At 51.4% G+C, this 22,282-nt stretch overlaps 1 protein-coding gene across 7 annotated transcripts in view; it reads left to right on the top strand.

Moving 5' to 3' along the window:
• LOC144125713 (5'-AMP-activated protein kinase subunit gamma-1-like) overlaps window positions 1-22,282 on the top strand; it is a 261,476-nt gene that overhangs the window by 174,594 nt on the left and 64,600 nt on the right. The window lies entirely within an intron of this gene.

Here is a 22,282-nt window from a genome sequence, read left to right as displayed (position 1 = left end):
GGAATGCCTTTCCTCTCGGCCTGTGCTAATCGCCTGTCCGCGAAAAAAACACTGCCCTTTTTTGAGGCTGCTAGAATGAGCAGCAAGAGCGAGGTTTGCGGCGTGGAAAAAAAAAACGGGGGGGGGGGGGGGGGGGGGTGAGCGGAGGGAACGCTGCATTGTACAAGCGCTTAAAAAATCGTGTTATGTGAAGCGTTCGTGTTACGAGCTCAAGCCGCGGCATCCCTCGGGTAATGACCAGCCGTAAAAAAAAACGTCGTATCGCTCGTTTCACGGTCGCTTTTTTTTTTCTTTCTTTTCGCGCTACCTGCGCGGTCTTCATTTCACAGCTATTTAGTCATTTGCTTTTTTTATTTTTCTAGCAAGTTCGTCTCTTTACCTTCTTTGGCTTTAAAACTAAAATGACTTGATTCAGGAGATGTAACCAATTGTTTGTAATCAAAATTATATTGCTTTATCCATACTTAGTGCGCCACCGATACAGCAGCCGTTAAAGAAGCTGCCGCGAAAACAAGGTTGACCAGTCCCACTGCAATCAGCTTCTTTGCCGACATGACAGCACAATTCACGCTTACGAATATGGCGGCGTCATGAAGCGTGATGTGAAACAATTTCTGTGATCAGGAAGGTATTCACACTTGTTTTTCGTTGGCCCCCTTAAATTGTGTCAGCGCCGGCTCGAATGTTAAAATGAGCACGTCGGCATTTACCGTATGCACTCGACTAAGGGCCCGCGCTCGTGCATGTGCCGCTCTTCCCAACTTTTTCTGGTTGGGCGGGGAGGAGTTGCGGCTGACCACGGAGGTCACGTTGATTGGACGGACTAAGTAGAGCATCAGTTCACCTCGTCTGATCGTGGATGTCAAAATTCATGGTCTGCGGTGTTCCTGAACATTGTTAAAATTATCAAGTTGCAGTAATTTCGGATGCAGTGAATGGAACCAAAGACGACCTCATTTACTAGGGTGGCGAGGAGCCGAGCACGAGTAGCGGCGACAGCGATGCAGAAACTGAAAGGTTTTCTAACTAGGCGCCAGGTATAGCGTAAACTGTATGGCATTATAAAAGCAGTTTCCCCAGATTATAGTTAGAAGAGTTTAACTGAAAAATGGCCTCTTTCGTGTGGGGGTGTACCCCGCGAGAATTGTGCAGAAGTGAGGCCTTTATTCTAATGTGTACGGTATTTAAAAAGTGTCCGGCTGAAAGCTATGCCACTAAACATTACGAGGTCAGAACGGGATTTCGTTTGCACCTGTTCATTTCCTCCCAGTCTTATGTGTTGCCAACAGAAATGCGGAGCGCATAAACTTTCCCATTCCAATGTGTCCAATTTCAAGTGAAATGTGATTATAAAGGCCGCGAATTAGAGAATTGAGTTGGTTTTTGCATCTTTCACGGCAAAGAGAAGTTCGCTATGGCGTTCACTTTGTTGCGGTAGTTGTGACTGTTTCGACAAGCTTCGCGCGGAAACGAGATAGCAGTGGGCAGGAGTTGCAGGTTTATACCAAGGGGCTTATGCGTGTGTGTGTTTCTCCTACTGTCCCTCGTCTCTTGATGCTGCGCCATTATTCCCTATAGCATGTCCTGAACAACTTGCCCCGATTCCTATACGCTTCTTGTACCAAGTGAGAGCATGCATAGCTCTAGTTTTAAGGGTGCGGGTGGGTCTTTGAGTTAAGGGAATGAAACCAATGAAACCAGGAAAGGAACTCTGCCTCGAGGCACCCTAAGACCAAGTGTAGCGCGGCGAGTGGCGGGAAGGATAATGAAGGGATCATAACTTGTGCAAAACGGCTTTCGGTGCACCGTCTGTGGGACGAAATCTTGGCCACATAATGTAGATCACGTGGCATCTAGCGCCTATGATTGCAAAACTCACCTACTGCATTTTTAGGTTGACACTAAACTTTAGTAAACCGGAAGCATGCAGTAAAACATTGCTTATTGGTGGACAGCAGTTGACTATTAAATTATCGAGCTGGTTTCCAGCTAAATACAGACTGTCTGACTTTATTCTGAGGCTGGGTTGCTACAGCTATCATTCGAAAAAAATTATCTCTAGGTCCAAAAAAAAATCGCGGCAGCGAGGCTTATTAGCACGTGGGGCCTGTTATCAGGAAGTTTGCCATGCTTGCTACGAAAAGTTTGCGTACCGCGCTCTTCACTCCCGCACCAGAATTCACCACTTCATATCAAAGTTGCTGATTACTTCAAAACTTGAAGCTGACTTCTTAGCGTGACTAGTCGGAAAGCCCATTGGTGTCTTCGAAATAGTGCTCCATATCTATTGGGTTTACCGGTTACGCATGCTGAGTGGGGAGCGGTAATGAAATACTCAAACAGGAGGAAACGGACGTATGCATGCAGCAGGTGGACCGGTGTTCTGTTTAGGCTGAAATAGTGAATACTTAGGGAGAGGGAACGCAGTCGAGGGCGGGAAATGCTCGTGTGGCACGGTTAGAGCGAAGAAATTTTGATGTGAGAGCGTATCAGGCGTCGTAGCCGGACAGCGGATATTGGCGATCTCATGGAGAGGCCTGTTTTGCGGCTGTGGACTTCACCTCGCTGATGAAGACAGCGGGATGATATCGCGAGTCCTCGGTTGTCCTTCAGAGCAGTAAAAAAGGTTGCCTTTGAAGAAGTGAAGTCAAATTTCGCTCTCTCAATGTTGGACGCGCCCGTCAAAATATCGACCATATCGCGGGTTATTTCCTCGTAGACTGCTATCTCGTTATAAGCTCGTTATAATCGTAGCTCTGATGTAAACACGAGTACACCGAAAACTTGTTTTTGCACGAAGATCACTCACGCGCTGTCAGGGCGCACATGCACTCGGCCTATAGGCCGTGTGCTTTCTCCTTTTCGTCAATGTAAGGAGCGTTTATGCCGTTTGATGCCTTGCCATCGGTATTCACTGGGGAGGCGCCTCGTAGCAGGGAGGCGTGTGCGACGAGGAGGAACTGACGTCTTTGTGCCCCCCCCCCCCCCCCCCCCCACACACCCCTTGTCTTTCATTTATTTTTTATTGCCGTTCTTCCATTTGCCAATTACTGTATAGTGACGCTTTCTACCTAATACGTCGCTCCTGCATGCCCGCCCCATAAGTTTTTTTTTTTTTTTTTTAGGTCGCAAAGAACGAGATTGAGAGTTAAAGATAGCCATGAATAGGGGATAAAAGGGATCAGAACTAAACGGATCTGCTTTCTGCTGAGGGCAGCGGCACGTGGTAGGTTCCAAGAGTTAAGTAACGTGAGTAGGAGCCGCGATGAAGCTGAATTTTTCATCGGCCAGGCTGCGTAGCCTACCGATGGTGTAGTCCTGCGCATTCCTCTCTGCATGGACCTCTCACTTAATTCTGTGCGAGAAAGGAAAACGAAAATTGGAGGGGGGTAGGGGGGTAATTGTTTTATACAAACATGCAGCCATTTTTCTTCATTGGACATGCCTCTGTTAGGCGTCGCGACATCGCATGGAGTTGCCTCTTAAACCCTGTACACGGTTCAAATGTTACGCTGTGATCGCATCCCCCCCCCCTTCCCCCCCTTCCCGACACTTGCGGCCACTTTCTGCTTCGGCGAGCGCTCGTTATGTGCCGCCCTGGTTCTCTTGCGCCTCTGTGGTTCCTGTGATACACGGCAGATGGAGCTGCGCTACCGCGCGGGGGGAGCACGCGATCATTCTTCGCCAAAGCGTGGCGCGTGGGTAGTGGCGGTAGGGGAGAGGGTGTCGGGAGGCATTTGAGCGCGTGCTGAGAGGAAGAATTACGATCGCCGCCGAAGGGCCGAGCGCCAACCGACACCGCTCGTTTCTTCGTCTCGTAAATAAAGAAACAAAAGTGCAGCGCCGGGCATTCTTCTCCGAGCGACTGTCTGGATAGCGCGTTTCCTGTCCTCTGCACTTGTGAGGGGGAACCGCCTTTTTGTTGTTTCCAGAGAAAAATGCCGACACGGCAAGAAAAAAAAAAGAATGCGTTCCAGGATGTTCGCGTTGGGTAGGTTCGTCCACATGGTCTGTGCGAAGAATAACTTATGCGTCGTCTTACGCTGTGCCTATGAGGCATGTTGCTGTTTTTACGCCTGGAGTGTCAGCTGGTCCCGGAGTGCCATGAATGCTGTGGGGCATTCCGTCGTCTTGTTTTTGAGATATTGTTTCAGAGAGCCATCCAGTGGCGCTCAGAAGCTGTACGGAACGCGTATCGACCGTTTCCTTCGTAAGGAATTAATTTGTCAGGCTTTAATGGGGCACGTGAAGTCCGCTGAAAGCCAGCCTGACTGGAGAACGTTGTCCTTTGCCCCCTTATTGAGCAAGCAAGCGGTCTTTTGATATTTTTGAAATTGTTGGGAACAGCGAAGAAACTATACCGGCTAGTTACTTGCTGCCAAGCGCTTTTTTTTTTTTTTTTCACGGTATGCACTTCGCGTCTAAAACATCCCTTTTCAGTTCACGAGGAAGAATCCTCCGGTGTTGCTTTCCCGCGTGCTTTTCATTTTAATTACCTGAATACAGGTGAATAGTCACCCGATTCTTAGCCGATCCCCCAGTGTGGGTATGTGCCATCTTTTGATAGGCTAACAACAACAACAACAACTGACGAAATGCTTGATTCACTGCTATGTCTCAAAGCGGCTTTAAATTTGCTTAGGCGTTGTGCTCATATCGACGCCATAGCATCCGTGGTCCAAGGTGCAAGCTTTCAGTAGAAAGTTTTCGCTGCACCGTCCACAGGCGTTGCTGTGTCATCGGAGGCCGTTGTGACAAACGCATGCGCAGGGAGATGTTTCGATTTGAACGCGTGATCTCTCTCTAGAAGTGAGGCGTGCCGCATACTTCTTTCAAACCTGTTTGGCTGAAAGCAGACGCTGGAAGCTCGATAGCGTTTGGTAATCCGCTTCCGCGCATATTTTAATCTTAGCAAAAGGAATTGCTAGCTGCCATCAAATCACCATTACCTTAAAGAAGAAAAAAAAACCCTAGCAAGCAGGCACGGTTTCCCACCTTGGTAACTTCTCAGTTCAGTCTTGTATCTGAGGCCTTTCTATCAAGTTAGAACCAACCCCGGTCTTGTGTTCGGCGTTAGATAAAGTATTCAGGGGTGGATTAATCCCCCAAGGTGGAGATAGCTTTAAACAAGTGAATGGTTAGTATGAAACGTGCGCGCAGAAATGCGGGTACAAGGGAAAGCTCTGCAGCTTCCTCAAATAATTCGATTTCATTCGGTCTGTGGTAATCACCCTAGTGAACCAAGTATCTCTTTTTCATTTTTTTGCCCATGAGGTCCTACTACTGGCCTCGGATAAACTTGTTTGCCTCCTCCGCAAGTATTAATGGCTAAAAAAAAAAAAAATCGACCTGTCCTGGCTCGGACGGCAGTTAGTTTTTTTTTTTTTTTTGCTCTTCATAGTTATCGGAACAACGCACTGAAATTTTCAGGCTCAGTTCGCGCTGCCCATGGCTCTTTGGCGTGCAGCGGAACTTAACTCCCGCCTTTGTCATCTCGCCGGTATACGGAAGACGCAGCCGCCATTACTATTCAGCCGAATCGGCATGTAGCCACGCGCTTATCGTTAATACACTCCGTTCCTGCAATAAGCGCTCCCGCGGCCCTTCCTCAAACAGCTGTGCGCGATATGCAGCGGAAGCCGTTATGCTGCGCCCGCTTGCTGCGGGAAATTTCCGGCCGTCCGCGTGAGCTTCTCTCTTCTCTGTTTCCCCCGTCTGCTAAGGGGGCTTGAAACTGGGCCAGTGCATTTGGGAAAAAGATTGCGCCGCGCGCGCCTTTACTGCGGGGAATTGGCCGTGACCGCCGACCGCGCGCGCTTTCTCCTCGCCGCCGACAGTTTCTCCAGTGGCGCCCGATTTCTGCCTCATTGTTTCCTGCTCCTTATTGGACGAACTTTTCCGCTCTCGTTTTCATTGCGCAGAGGATCTGAGCTCTGTCTACTGCGTCCACCGTAAGACGCAATGCGCCGTTGAGACGAGATCTTGTCATCCAACAAGCAGAACAAACTGCGGAGGGGTATTCGCACTAGCCGAGCGGGTTCACCGAACGGGCGGGAGAATAGCCGTTCAAGGAGTGAACTAGATTAGAGTGAATTCAGTGATGCATTTGCCATACAGTAGACGCGGTGGGCAGCTGGCGGTGACGACGGCGTCGGGATTTGCGAGAAAAAGAGAAAATGCAAGAGCCCGGGCCTGGATGCTTTAACGCGGTGGTTAATTTGAAAACTCGGCTGCTTAGTGCACCACGAATCTTATTCAATTTCAGTAGGCGTGCTTGTACCTTCTTGCAGGTTGCTGCTGATTGTGCCTGTTTCTTTCGAGGGCCCTTCAGCAATGGTGAACAGACAGAAGTGGCGGAGTGCGCAGGCATTCGCTGATTGTAGCCTCGGAATTCTATTCTTGGTCTTAGGAACTGCCTGATACTGTCTATTTCGTACTTCATGCTTTTTTTTTTAATTCTGCTCTCATGTGGAGGAGAGCAGTCAGTGCGTCAGTAAAATTTGATTTCAATTGAAAACTGCCAGCGGCGGGACGTAATTTTGCATCCTTGGCAGCGCACACGGCAGAGAAGCGTTTGGCCCGACGTTGACGAACGTAACAGGCAGCACAGGCGCTTGCGGTGTGTTATGAAAGGAAGCTAGCTGCAAAGGGGCCCACCAGCGCTTACGGAGTACGAGGAATGGAAATCCTTCGCTCTTCGATTGGCCGATATGCAAACAGATGCGTTGAATAAAAAAAAAAAGAAAACTAGCCAAAGACCGCAACGAGAGGTAAAAGCCGTTTCGTAAAGTTTATGTCGTTGCCGACCTTGAGCGTGGAAGTATGCCGGTGTAAACCGAGGGACAGCTGGCATACGCACCGGTCGCTCGCGTGCTTCGTCTGCCTGATTATGCCAGCTTGTTTTCGATCTCGCTTAAGGAGCAGTCGCGAGCGATGGCAGCCGGAGGAGTCTTCAAAGCACCTTCTGATGGCATTTATGAGCATTTTATGGAAGAGTCGGATTTCCAAAAAAAAAAATTCAAGTTATCTTAGGAGCCGTTTCTTTTCTTCTCTATTTTGATTTTTATAAGAAGCCCTTTCCCGCTTATGCTTTCCTTCCTGGCATCGGTTTCAAATCTTATTTAAAGGAAGCACGTATGTGGATGGAGCACGATTTCTCTGGGGAAACGAAGCTCATTTCTTTCTGTTAAAAAATTTTATCTGCAGAAGTTTTTCTGCCGTGGTGACGCGTTCCTTATACTTTCGTTTTCTTTGCCGCAACTTTCGATTCGCTTTAATCGTTTAACCCTTACAAAAAGGGTCTATACGCATCCTATAGACTTCTTTATAGACTCTATTGCCTTCTTATAGATATTTCATTTTGTCTATTCGTAGTTTATAGGCTGTCTGTATGTAGACAGACGTCTACTAAAAGAGCATAACCATTAATGTATAGATTGTCGATCGACTGTCATAAGATTTGCATTGTCTTCAGGCTAATATATAGGATTTTTCTATAGAAAGTCTTCAGACTTTAATCACAAAAGTCTGTGCATATAACCATAAGTCTATAGATTGTCCATAGACTCATAGGATTTGTATTGTCTGAAGACTGGCTTTAAGATTTCTCTGCAGAAATTCTTTATTGTATTGCAAAAGTCTATCGAAATTTTTGCAAGGGCCTGCATGACACGCTATTAGTCCGGAAATATATATGACGCTGCGCCATCGTTTAGTAGCAGGTAAGTAAACAATAAATAAATAAATAAATAAATAAATAGACATAAGTGCGGTGCTGTCTGGCGCTCTTTGCCGGTGTAAGGACCTTTCACACGATCCTGACCCCGGTACCGTATTGCAGTAGACTGTTTTAGCGCATACGGACAGCCTTAGAGCGGATACGGCAACGCGTTGCCTTTGCTACCATGTCAGCCTTGCCTACCCGCATTTGCGGCACGTTCCCAGTTGCCGTACGCATTTACCGTACGGTGGTGCTAAAATTCTGCAAGGTTTCTGTTTTCCCGTAAGAGTGTACTCCGGCACTTCCAGTGTGTACCTTGTTCAGCGAACGAATAACCGCTGGCTGGTCGGTTGCGTATCGTGATCTCGCTTTCGCTATGGACTCCTTGGAATTGACCTGAAGATCTTCGTCCAGCCAAGGTTAGACGGTACTACTTTAAGGTACCAGCACGGTAATTTTTGTTACAAAAAAAAAACGAAAAGGGATGAGCAGTCTCGGTATATATATATATATATATATATATATATATATATATATATATATATATATATATATATATATATATATATATATATATATATATATATATATATATATATATATATTATGCGTGCCGGAAAGCACAGTCTTCTGGGCAGCCTTCTGGAATGCGCCTCGCCCTGAGCCTTTTTTTCACCAGGCCGTGCCAGTTTTGCGCGAGAACTAGGTGCAGACTTTCGAGATAAGAGAAAGGACAGCGGCAGTTTATCGTCGGTGCCGACGCTGTAAGCGGGCAGTTTCCACCTGCGTGGTCTCATTCCCAGGTTGCTCGACACACAACCTGCACAGAGCGGTGTCATTCGGTTCCGCTCGCCTTCCTGGGAGCCGGCAGTGTCATTCCACTCGAACCACCCGGCTGGGGGTCACACGCGGGCTACTTCGCGCTGCAGCCGCGCCCAGACATTCTGCAACTTTTCTGTCTTCGCTGCGGGAGAGCTGGATTGGGCCCTCGGGACAGGAGAAGGGTGTTGCTGAATTTTTCCGGCCTACAGCCGGTTTGTACACGCGCAGTTTGGGCGCCTTTTCACCCCGGCCTCATTGCGGTGCACTGGAATTGGGCTCAGTCTCCGCTTTGTTGTAGCGTTACGGCAACGCCGTCCTTGGTCGCCACTCGGCTTGAACTCGGCTCCACAATGCATGCTCACTATACAGCCATGTTCTGCTGCTGTGTCGTTGTTGCTGGATTCGCAATATCCGCCCTTCGATTCACATTTGCTTTAGCCCTTCGGTTGCTTGTGGGCGCCTCTCTTCTGAAAGGATAAATGTTGTAACTGTACGGCATTTTTGTATATTCTGTAGGTTCAGGGGGAACTTGCGCTCTGAACAGCCGGGAGAAGTGTTCTCACCACCGCGGCGACGTTGTGACGTGAACTACGTATCTTAAATTCAGTGACAAGCGTTTGACACTATTGGTATAGATGCGAGTAGTTTGTCATGTTTGTTACTGCGACGGGAGGTGCTCCAAGTATCGCTTTGCACGCGTGTGCCAAGAAAGTGTTTATGTATGCTGAAGGCATGTCCTGTAATGCAAGCTGAGTTTTTTGTTGTTGTTCAGGCCGCGCTTAGTGACGTGCGCATACTACTAACGTCGCTAGCGGAGGTGCTGGTACGCCCCCCTCCCCAGAAAGAGAAGAAAGAGCTGGGAAACCGCGCGTTGCGGGTGGGTGAAAAGGCGTCCGGCTAGGGTAACCTCTCACCCATCGAGAGGTGTAAGGACATCTCTTCCATTAGCGTGTCTGTGTCGCTTATCTCGCGGGCACTGTGACGACATGGGCGGCTTCTCGCCGGTGGCCTTGAAAAGAAAGTCCCGCCTTCGCTGCCGCGTCGTCGCGTGCAGCTGGTGGCGAAACGGGATTCCTTCTCTCGCTGGCCGTTTCTAGGACTGATTTTTCGCATCCGTTCTTTTTCGTTGTTGTTGTTGGTGGTGGTGGTGTTACTTTGCTCGAGTTCTTGTTACTTCTTGCGTGGGCCTTAAGGCTGCTGAACGACGCGACTTCAATCTGCGCCCTTTACACTCCGCAAACGCGCCTTGCTATACGGATAATATAGCTGCGTATGCCTGAGTGCTAACAGGTGGCCTGGCGTGAACATCATGAAAAGCTAAGTAGAAAGATGAATTAGGAGGGGGGTGGGGGCTGCAAGCAACAGGTGTCACTTGACCTTGAGCCTATGTTAGCTCGCCAACTGCCTGTTCTTATATTTTTCTTACTTTTTATCCTTGCACCACAAGCACTCTTTTCTGAAGTGGGGCATTTGACTTACTGGAAATAAAGGCGCGTGCCCAAAGCTTTAGGTTTAATACAGTACGGTCCGTAATGAAAGAATGCGGGGCCTGTGGTTTCGCGTGCTGCCGAGAAGCGCCGGTGTCCGTCGACCCGGACACGCCTGCTGCAACGTATGACGTAATCGGCGGTGGCCTTGGAGAAGCCTTCGCGGAACAAGCGTGTTTTTTTATGATTAGTTCGGTGCTGTAATGGGCGCGTGTTCGCATAATCCCCACCGACCAGACAAACCTCGGCTTGGACTGTGCGTCGTCGCCTCGCCTCGCGGGAAGGCTTGAAAGCGAACTTGAAGCAGGGACGTCTGTCCCATCGAGTGAAAGGCGACTGACGAATCGCTTGTAACGGAAATGCTGCCGCCAGCGACCGGGCGCCGTCTTCTCCACGTCATGTGCCCGTCGTCTCGCGCCGCGATCATTTTTCACGCCATTTCCCGACGCAGCGGAAAAGTACCACTGCCGCTGGTTTCCCCGAAACGCTACAGCGGGAACCTGCCCTTTTTCGTGGTGCTGCTTTTGAGAGGGGCCCCGGAATATGGATTTCGGGTAACAAGCAGCGGCGCGAGCTATCCGTGTTTCCTATAAGCTTCGACCTCCTTGGGGTGTACGCTTCTGAAATATTGCTATTTATGCAGATGCTGAGGATATGATGAGCGTGGCTATTTTGTTTATGTACGCTGATATCAAGCGGTGAAGTTTAGTGCGCTGTTGTGACGTAACACGCCTCGCACGCAGCGCGAAGTTCCGCTTTCTGTTGAGAAACAAAAGAAAACGGTTCGGCTGCTGGAGCGTTTGCCGACCACACTGGTGCAAAATACACGAAACAAAAATTCAAAATATAGTTCTTGAATGCAAGTTGGCTGCAATAAATCCTCACCATCTTGCAGCGTGAATGGCTTTCACGAAGTGCGCAGTTCTTGACCGCTTTCAGGTGGCGACGAATGTCGTTCGCGCGTGTTCTGCGTGTCCTGAAGAGGGGCTCCTGTCCGGCTTCATCGACGGCTGTGTTTTTTTCCTTCTTTCTCTGCAAGCGCCGTGGTTGTGATGAGGACACGTGTTCTAGTTGCCTCTTGTTCCGTATAGGATTGATTTGCACCGGCGGAATGGTTAGAGCGCGTTGGGGCAATTATTTTTAAAGATCTTCATCTTTGACTTCACCATTCAGTCTGATGCAGATCAAGGACGCGCAGGCGGAAGGTGCAGTGAAACACCTGCCCGAGGCTTGCCGTTCTAAAAAAAATCTGTTCAGAGCGTTTGACTACTGCGAAGACAACAGAACATGCCGTAATATTGAAATATATGTACATGATGAACAGTGAAACCATGTACAGTCTTCGTGAGGCACCTAACCCGTGTACTCCTGTTGAAACCCTAGATGGTCTAGACGGGAGGGGAAGGGGGTTCCTCTCACATTCGCGTTTTGAAATGCTGGTGATCCAAAATGAGCCACACTGCGTGGCCCAGAAACAAACCCGGTGTCTCCTGTGCATTTTTGAGGAAGGCTATATAGTGCGTCTCACATTTCGTGATGCGTGTGGGTTTTTCATCTTAAAATAGTGAAACATGATATGGAGGGAAGCATGACTTCGGATAGTGCGTAACAGAATGGGGCGACATAAAGGCAGTTATTTATTTATTTAGAAATGCTGTCAAACGGTGGCGGGATTATTATAGGCAGGGCACGAAGCACATACAGAAAGTCGGACAATATTTTTAAAAATGTTTAACAGCAAGAATAGTAATTTGGTAGACGAACGAAAAATGCAGTAAGAAATAAAAGATGTTCAGTGTACATTAATAACCACATGAAACACTCTTAGATAATAAAATACTACATCAATGACTCGAAGAAACTGCTGATACAAATCAATAAAAGCTTGAAAAGTAATCTGAATAAAAATACATAACTTGTGCATAACAGTGAAAGAAGCATTTAGTACAACTTCCAATTCATAATGCATACTGATGAGGAATCTGTGGACATAGCATTAAAAAATTTATAAATCCTCCACTAGCATAAATTCATCGAGAGTTGAACTGCGTGCAACTGGTGGTTCAAGCTGTTCGACTCCCTAACTGCAGTGGGAAAAATGAGTGTTTAATACGACCAGAGTGACATGAAAATTCATTTAAAGTCAAAGAATGTTCATGGCTTTTGAGTCTTCTGCGATGGTGATGTACTTTGATGTATCTATATTGAAGTGGTGGTGCACGAGTTGGTAGGAAAGCTGGTCTAGTTGGTGCTGAGTGCGCGGTTGCGACATTGTGAACAAAGAACAACGCAACGGACCGCGAGAAAGGAAACCGACGGAACATGCGTCGGTATCCGTTTTTCGCGCTATTTAGAATGTCGCAACCGGAGACACACAAACAGCACAGTGTGTTACGCGGTAACACCGCGTGCATACGCAAAGCCCCTTTCTACAACCCCGGTACTGTGTGTAGCCATGCAGCGCCGGGAGCCCGCGCACGCGAGGCCCGATGAGGTGAGGCAGGCTTTGTGTCTTCTCCTGTGTGCACGTGTGAGCGTGCCAGCTGCACATTCGGCGCATCTGCGCTGTCGCGTTTTTCTCGCTGCTTATATGACAAGTCCTAGTCGTGACGAATGGCGGCCGGAGACCGCCGGGCTCCTCCTGCACATGCCAGCTATTGGAAAATGAGAGTGGGCGGGGGCAATAACTTTGCTCTCTCATATTTGCTGGCCTGGTCTTCCAATAAAGTCGGGTGAAAGTTGGTGCTTGTCACGTGTCCTCCTCCCGCCTCACTGTTTGCCCAGTCAGTGCGCTTTGCTACTTTCTAATCCAGCCCGCCTACAAGTTCTGTTGACGATTACGTTACGCTGCGGCGAGTTCCGCTGCTCCCCACTAGGTCCTCCGTAGACTTAAGAAACGCGCGAATCGCAGTGTTCAACCTCCATCAAATTGCCTAAGGAATCGTCGTTGTGACAACAACATTGGCTAACAGCCGTGCCCACTACGGGGTGTTCATATACATGACGGGTAGAGGGTACTGCGTGTTGCACTGACGTTTACCTTTTGCTTCCACCCCTGAGGTTGTTACAAAGCGTGTGAACGGATACGAAACTGCGTAGACGGGTGTTCATCCTGCGAGAACAACAATAAAAAAAAATGTGCTCGGGAAAGGGAAGAACACCGCCCGTGTGTCGATAACCGAAGCGCCATGCGCATCATGCGGCGGAGTTTTCCCTGCTCCCTCTCACCTCATGGAAGAGAGCAGATCACGAAACGTTTTCTCGAAGCCCGCTGCTTATCGTCAGCGCTACGCGAACACGATAAAAAGGACACTGACACGGCAGCTGCGGCTAGGCTGCCGCTGGCTATTTTTCCCAGACATCCCCCCCCCCCTCCATTTCGTATCATTGTTTGCCATCCTCGTATCGATAATTCCGTACATGTGTTGTTCACTTGCATTACTTCGCGCATCTTATCTTCGTCGACGATTGTTTTTGTTTTGTTTTGTTTTGTTTTTCATTGGCACAATAGCTCCTGGATAAAATATCGACGGGCTCGTGAGTATCGCGAGACCTTTGCCCACCAGCCGCGTTTCCTTTTTGCGGGGTTTTGTTGGCCGAGCAGACGCACGTATGACGGACGAGAACTCCATGAGCATGCAGAGAGCGAATGAGGGAGTGTGGCAACTTTTTTTTTTTCTCTCGTAAGAATTTAGCTTCGCTTTAGCGTGCCTAACCAACGCTTCCTGGTCCGCGCCGACACTTGTAGTCGGCGGAGCAAGCCAGTCCGCCCGCGAGCACGGAGCTGTATTAGCCATGTGCTACACGCTCCAACTGGTGCTGGCAGCTGCTGGCGCCTCTTCGTCGTCCGCCTCGCGAGAACCACGCGTTCCTCGCGCGCGGTCTCCTCCCCACGTCGTGCGGCACATAAGCGATTCGTCCTCGCGTGAGGCTAGGCGCCTTTTCTTCTTCTCCGAGGCGGCTGACGTCGTTCGGCGAGCGGGTTGCGCGACTGTGAGGAGAGAGGTCGCCCTTTCTCTCTCTACCGTCTCTCCTTCCCCCCGCACGACGCTGCTACCCCGGTGCCGCTGCTTCTGGCGAGAGAAGAGCCCTCGGCGTCGTTGCATCCGACGACACCGGCCGCCGTTACGGGCTCGGCAGCCCCCCCCACGCTGTTGTCGTCGTCTTCGTTGGCCGGCGGACATCGTTCCTGGGATACCGCGGCCTGCCAGGGCACCGTCGTCTCCTCACCTGGCGTTTCGAGCGACAGGGCCGTTCGTCAACGCTGGAGTCTCCTCTGCTCAGGAGAGAGGGAGAGATTTACTGCTGCTGCCGGCAACGTGACAGGCGACGCGCGTAGCGTGAGCCCCTTGCTGCTGTCCGGGCGAGACTGCTTGTCGCGGGCGACGTCGCCGGTGTCAGGGGTGTTAGTCGACGCCGAAAGTGACGCGAAGATTGGTGCCCTTCGCCACCCACGCCAACGAAGAAGCCACTGGTCGGAAATCTCATCCGAGACAGCCTGTGAGGCACCACTGCAGCAGTGCCTTAAGGCGCAGACGCATTCGTGCCGATAGTGCCTCGCGATGTGATATCGCCCGTGTTTTGTCCAGTCGGATACTCGTCTCCAGTCTAAAGTGGAGCGCGCTGTGCGAGCCCGTCTTATCAAAAGTTCCGCAGTGTCAAGTTGACGCTGGAGCAGACGTCGTCTGCCCGACTGCTTGCGTCGTCGTCTGGGAGCGCAGCACAGCCGCGCGAAAGTGTGAACCTAGGAGGTGCGGCAGACTGCGACTCTGGCGTTATTTTTTTTCCTTTTTTTTTCGCCCCTCGGCTCGCTGTTCTTGCGAAGTGTTCACACAGCCAGCGGCGGGTTTTCACACGCCAGCGCTTTCTGACGCCATAATCGTTTCACCAGCGCCGAGGGATGTTTTGCCGGAACCGGCGCGTGTAGCAGCAGCAGCGGAGCCGAAGGGCGCGTCGTTTATGACGCTCCCGTGAATGGAGCAGGTGTTCGGCGTGTGAGGCACCGCAGCTGGTGGGCGCCGAAGCTCGCGCCCTGTTTCACCCACCGAGCGTAATCGTCGTTTGAATGACAGCGGGCTTTGTTCCTTCCCTCTGACACACTGCGGCGATCCCCGGCTCACCGCCTTCAAACATCGTTTGCTTTGGAGCGCTGGTGGCGAAGCCCCCGGTGAGAGAGGGAGGGTTGCAGCAAGCTGGCTTTCGTCACCGCAGCCATTAAACGAGTCCAGCCGCTCAGCCCGGGTAAGGTGCCGGATTTTATTTTCGTCTGAAAATAAGACTTCGAAGCTTTACATTTCCGGCCTCCTTTCACGCAAAAACTCGGATCGAACATAGGCCGAGCCGCGGCGTCTGTACACTGTCGTGTCCGTGTTTGTGTGTGCGCCGAGCGCATCTTCCGACTGTGTTCGCGGCCGCCGGGGCCAGTTCGTTAGCGAAGCTCCCCGACTGCCAAGGCGACGCCAGCGTGTGATTGGTGCCCTTTGGCTCCCGGAGACGTGCCAATTCGATTCTATCACCTTTCCTTTCCCCCGCGTCGACGTGCACCTCTGCCAAGTGTGCGGTCGGTTTCCCGTGGACGTGTCGTCGAACGAGAAGCCGTCCGTCTTCGTACAGCGTCGCCGTTGTCGCCATTGGCGGTGGTGTGCGTGTCTGTGAAGTGTGTCTGTGAAGTATTCCTTTACGCGGCGACGCGCCTTCTCTCGGGCTCACGCTGCATGAGAGGCCGGCGTCCAGGAGCTGAAGTACATCGTGCGAAGTGTTGACACCTTGCGGAGGAACTTGCCGCCCTTCCTTGCCTCGGAGTGCGAAGTGCCAAACGCGGTCAAACGACGCGAGTGCTGCCGCCTTCAGTAAGTGTACGTCGAGTGTTCCACGGACCGCAGCTGGCGCCGTGGAGTGTATAAGAGGATCTCTCCTGGCGGCTACGAGACATGGACAGCGAAGAGTCCGCGGTGGCGCCCCGTCGCCGGGCGCTGTCCTTCCGTCGGCCGGCGGTGGTGGCGGCGCACGGCAGCAGCGTGATTCCGCCGGCGCCTCTGAGCCCCCGGATCCGCGCCGTGCGCCACAAGGCGATCGGCCTGATCCGCCGCACTCTGGGCAGCCTGTCCAACAGCTCGACGCCCGCGGGCAGCTGCGAGAGCCTGCCGGACGCCGTGTTCGCCTCGGCCAACAACCGAACACACGACCCGTTCCCCTGGGGCTCGCCGCCCAGCCGGCCTGGGACGCCCACGCTGGCCGAGCTCCTGTCCGCCGTGTCGTCCATGCCGCCGTCGCCCACGCCGCACGTCGGCTTCCTGCCCAGGGTGAGGACAGGGACCGTCTCTGGGAATGTGCCGGCTTTGCCACCGGTCGCGGTCTTTGTTGGCGTTAATTAAGTGCCACGTCACTGTGGCCTGCAGCACCCGGTGCGGTGGCCTGGAGCTGCAACCGCCTTCTCGGTCCTTGCTGAACCCTTTTGCTGCACCCCCTCACCGTCCTCCTCCGCTGACAGTCGTGCTTTCTGGTGCGCATCAGTGGCGCCGGCGAGAAAGGCAGGACATGCCAGACGCCAAACCCTTACAAACATTACGACTGCGTGTAGATTGTCTTTGGACTGTCTGAAGAGATTTTTGTAAGGGCTGGGCTCTTTGATCCTCGTCGGCGGAAGCAGCTGCGCAGCCAAGCAGCGGATGAGGTCGAAACGCTTAGGCTCCATGCGTCCGCTCGCGGGGCAGGGACATTGCCAAAGCGAGAATTAACCAGCGTATGTAGAGAGAAAAAGTCGCTTTATTCGGCTTTCAGTTAAGCGCCGAACCTATAGCCTTGACTTATGTCCTGCATGAGGCACTTTTTCTGCTGAGACGTGACGTGAACGAAAGTGCAAAAGCACGGATTTGATGCGACTGCCAGTAGAAAAAATATCAGGAATATCTCCGACGTGATTACAACTTATCTCGCAACATTCTTTGCCTCTTGAAAGTTTATCCGCACAGGCGCACAGTATCGAGCCTTTGGATGTTTCGCGTGAAGCTTGCTGACCATAGCACGTTCCCATGCTATGGCCACGCGACTCATGGTGAATCCCAATCGCAGGCCCGGAGCGGTCTGCACGCTCTGTGACAGAGCGCCTGAATCCGGCGCAGAACGCGCGACCTGAAATCGCGATTGGAGTACACTTGCTCTGGCCAGAGTATGTAGGGCGCCGCTATCGCCGCTGAGTTACAACGTTACGCAAACTTCCGGTCGGATCCGCCGATTTCGGCGGAGCAGTCCCGACTGCTCCGCGGAGCAATCTCGACTCGGCAACCGCTCCCTGTCTACGATTGGAAGACGCGATCCGTGCCTCAGATCTGCGTTTGGAATACAGTTGCTCCGAAAAGAGCAGAAATCGTTGCTCCCGAAGTGCTCCAACTCTGCGATTGGAAGTCACCATCAGTCGTGCGACGTCCGGACCCAGAGCTAGTGCCGGCTGCCGTGAATGCGCACCTTACGCTCGCGCAGCCTTGCATTGTGCGGCGAGCGCAACGGCCCGCTGCGCTGGCGTCGCGACGTTTCCGCCGCGTCTCCTGTGACAGCAGCCTGTCGGCGGCAGTTGACGCGTGATGCGCTGTAGTCGACTTTGTGCTACTTTCTCGCCAGCCGCTGAATTGAGCTTCGCAGTGCGGGGAATTCTTCGGATTCCTTGCACGTGACTCTCTGGGTGCCTTAATAATTGAGCATGTGTCGTGGCAGATGCTGTGGTGTGCATCGGAAGCTAGAGATCACGTACAAAAACTTTGTTGGGCTGTTTGTGACTGTCAATGCACTTCTTGAATCAAGTTTATTGAGTTTGTCGACAAATCCTAGACTGTTTGCAGGATGCCCGCACATCCGAGCGGACTGAGCCGATAGCCTGTCTATAGTCTGTCACAGGACTGTGTGCATGGTCATTGCCAAAAAATAACCAGTTAACCAACGGGGTTTTCTTCTGAGCCGTTTAGTGACGCCTTTACGGTAGCCCTAAAATCCGAATGTTCTCGAACGGAGAGGACAAGGGTTTTTCTTATTTTGCGCCGATTTTAGGGGCGCAACGAAGCCATAGATACTTTTGGCAAACGCGGTATACGTCGAGCAGATTTTCGACGAACGGATGAGATGAGCGCCGGACTGGAATGCAAACCAGATGCCGGCGGGTGGTGCTCGGCCAAGTGTCAGACTCGAAAATAGCTCGGAGCACTTGGAGGCCGCGTGGCCGTCGCGGGTCGTTACTGCACGGGTGTGCATATGCGTTCCCATTGGATTCAACTGGTGCTGATTCTTCTGGCCCGGTGTTATTCTGGATCCGAGGTTATTTTGCCCGTCTAGCATGGAGCGGTGCCTGAAGCTTCCTCTCGCTCTCCCAGTGCTGTTTTTGATGCGGGATCGGCCGTGCACTTTCAGGAAAACAAATTTGGAACGGAGCCGCGCGATATCGTTAATGAGCTCGTGTCGTTGAAAATCTGCCGTCGGCGTCGTTGACCGTTTGCGCAAAATGCATGAAAAATCCCCAAAGAAGAAACCTACGAGGTAGGTGGGTCACCTATATTGCGTGACCTTGCGGCGTCATCACAACATGTCCACCGGACTGTGAGCAAACTGCGCACCGTGGCAGGTGGCAGCTAAATTAATCACTGGTCGCTAGAGGTTGCTCGGCAAAAGCAACCTGGGTAGCACAAGCCCCACCGGTAGCAGTGGTGCATCGCTTAACCGATGCACCACTGCGCTAGGAGTAGTGTGAGGATTCCCGGGGGTCTTAAGGACTAACTTTGTCTCCCGTGTGCGAAGTAGGTTAGGCACACGTCTTCATACCGTACTCCAGTCGCCCATCTCTGAGCTCCTCACAGATAGGTCTGGCCACTATCCGCTGAACGCACACTCAGATTCCTCAGGGGCCGTTCTGAAGTGGGCGTCGTTCATGCAAGCGGCGATGCGTAGCTTGTGCAGTACTTATTTATTCCTAATACCTTCAAGGTTCACACTGCAGTTGTGAGGAAATGGCAGTGCGTAACAGAAGAAAAAGATGAGCACATTTCAAGCATAAATAGCATACACTGAACAAACGGTTCAGTTTACCATGTTACAAACTCATTAGAAAAAAAATGCATACAGTGCTACATTACAGTGCCACAGTGAGTCGACTCGATCATTTGCATCCGAAGGGTACCGAATTTTTTTAGAATTAAGAAGAGTTCGATTATACTTTGTATGTTGACAGGTTGACAGGTATGTTGTATGTTGTTTGTATGTTGTATCGCGCTTCCGCGCTCACCGGAAGTGGCGTAAGAAAGAAAGAGAGAGAGAGGTGCCCGAGATAATAGGCAACGTGTCTCCTCGTTGCTGGCGCTGTGCTATACTTCGTGGCCATCTCTCGATTGCCGTCGCTCCGGAAAGGCCTTCTTTCCTTTGTTCGACTGCCGCCTTCGGTTGAGAGAGCTGCGAGGGAGAGCCCCCCCCCCCCTCCCCCTGCTGTACGGGCCGCCCCCGACAGCGGCTTTGAGAATACACTCGGGTTTGTGGCGGACAAGCGTCATCTCTTGCTTTTGCCGCTTCAAGAAACACCCTAGCTACTTCGCGCAGTAGATGTCTCGCTGTCAGCGACTTCTCTTTTTGTCGCGATACGTGAAACGACTACAGCGCGCGACTTCTTGTTCCGAGCTGCGATATTGCGCCAACGTTTTTGTTCGCGGTAGGGGAAAACTAGCGGAGTGTTCCAGGTACCTAGCTTCTGTCGGTTTTGTGTATTCGGGAGGAACTCAGCAGCAGCTTTAACCGTTGCTTTTAAATATTATCGCCACAACGTTGCTTTTTACCAGCTTTTATATAACTTTAGCCGCTCTTTTTTTGTGTTGTGCTACAAAACGGTAATGTGTATTTGAGCTTTGAAACAACACAAAGCTACCGCGGCGGGTATTGTTTGGGCACAAGTACCGCTTTCAGTGACGCTGTAAAACACCCACCCATCAGATCTCTGCCTGTGCTCACATCCCTGGAGTTAGAGAAAACGGCAAACAGGGCTTTCTTACGTTGAGCTTGACGTTGAACGCTTTCGTTTCCACGCGCTCAACAGCGAGCAGGCGGCCATTTTTTGCGCGAGAGCGTTAAGGGTCCCGTTCAGCGGAGAGTCCGGCGTCGGCAGCGTTGGCGCGTCGGGAAAAGCAGGTGGCAGTGAAATTAGTTCAATTCATTTCAGTGCAGTTGCCACTGCCCACCGTGGCACCGCGCATGAGTCTTGCGGGAGCTCGGCAAGAGCAACCAGAGTCTCACAAGCCCCACTGGCGGCTGGGTTTAGAACAGCAACCTGCCGGGGCGTGACTGCCCGCGAGCTGCAAATGGAGGATGGCCAATTCCGCGCTCATGGGCATTTATATAGGCGGACCCTAGGCGACAGAAAAGGAGTATACTTCTGCGGGAGGGAGCGTTAAAACATTATGTTGAGGTTGAAAGAAAGAACAGTATCCGTGTCTGCTATGGGATACGCAAAGAAGACCACAGGCCGCTGAAAGGACCCATTAACGCTACAGCGTCATGCCCTTAAAGCGCAGCTTGAGTGTTTTCCCGGGTTTTTATTTCTTGAGCTCCACCGTTTGTGTGGCCCACAAAACGCAACCAAGGAGCCACACCACTAAACGCCTGCCGTCGCGCACTCTCAAGAGATTCAGCGAGAAACCAAATGACGAGTCTAACTCGTCACCTGCCATACTGGCACACGTCCTCTCGACGGGCACGAGGAGGGTTGGCGGACCGTAATCTTGCGCTGGCGACCTTATTAATTGCAGGTTGTGGCGCGATAATTTTGTTCTTTTGTTTCTGTATCTACCTTCCTTGACTGCCGTTCATGATCTGAGGGAAGCTGCCGTGTGCGCTCCTCCCCATTCTTATCCTTCTAGTTATTTCCCTCTCATGATCCGGATTAGCTGTCACTACCTGCCCTAAGTACGTATTCCTTTACCACCTCCAGCACGTCGTTACCAATTGTGAACTGCTGTTCCCTAGCTGGACTGTTGATCAGTACATTGGTTTTCTGCATGTTAATTTTTAGACACACCAGGTGGTCTAAATTATTCCGGAGCCCTCCACTACGGCACCTCTTTCTTCTTTCACTCCCTCCTTTATCCCTTCCCTTACGGCGTGGTTCAGGTGTCCAACGATATATGAGACAGATATACTGCGCCATCTCCTTTCCCCCAAAACCAATTACTATTATTATTATTGTTCTGCTCTGCCTGTCTAACTCCTTGACACTTTTCATTTCGCGAATGGAAACCGCGCGCGCCAAATCGATCATCTCTCTCCTCCAGTCACTTGAATTACTTGGGGTCCGCGCGCAGAACACGCGAAGGTGAAGTGGGCAAACAGTGTCCGAGTCGCCGCCCTTGTCGGCCGCCTACCGCGCACTCCCATCCTCTCTTGTGTCTGGGCCGACGAGACGGCAGCTCTCGAGACAGGCGTGTCATCCACTGGGAGAGCGATACGCCGAGGACGGGGCCTTTGTACTCCAACACAAGAGGCGTCGCCCCGGTGGCTTGTACTGCGCGCGATAGCGCTGCCAATGATGAAAGTGCGAGAAGCATTCGCGCTTTCAAGGTGCGCTACAGTATTGGAAGCGGGACGGGGTGGCTGAATTTCGCGGTGCTTCTGCTATTGTGCGCGCCCAAGCTACCAGGCACGCCGCGAATTGTACCCCGATTTAGTTTTCCACTTTCTGCCTCTAATTGTGTACCGAAATCTCAGCAGGTATTAGTGAGAAAAGTAGACCTGTGAAAACTAACATTTAATTAAACAGTTTCGGGACAGGCAAGAGAAGGATTATTGCCGCGGATAAAAGGCGCAGTTTGCACCGTGAAGCTTGCTCGCGGCAGGCCGTTCGGGCTGTAGCCAGGCGCGAGCACTTTCCGGTTATCTTTTATCTGCTCTCTGTGCGTGTTTCGTGGTTGTTTCTCCCGACTGTTACTGAGTGTAATGGGTCTTGCACTTTCTCGTCGGGTTTTGCTTTCCTTCTATCTTTATTTTCGCCCTTTTTTATCATTCCTTTTCTTTTTGCTTCTAAATGCGGGTGCGTTTACTCGTGAACGCCTCCCGCGGTCTGCTGGCTGTATGCTATAACGCGAGGCTTTTCCACGAAAAGCGAATTCAAATTCTGTGTGGGCAACCGGGGAGGCACGTTCTCATTTTACGGCAACCCTTCGGGTCGTTAGACTCGCGGCTTGCTAACGCTTCGCGCACCGCGCTGTCCTTGAGAGCAGAGTAGCCGCTTGCC

This window comes from Amblyomma americanum, chromosome 3 (assembly GCF_052857255.1).
Source record: "Amblyomma americanum isolate KBUSLIRL-KWMA chromosome 3, ASM5285725v1, whole genome shotgun sequence".
Classification (NCBI taxonomy): domain Eukaryota; kingdom Metazoa; phylum Arthropoda; class Arachnida; order Ixodida; family Ixodidae; genus Amblyomma; species Amblyomma americanum.
Note: the sequence above shows the minus strand (reverse complement) of the source record. Positions and strands in the feature narration are given on the sequence as shown.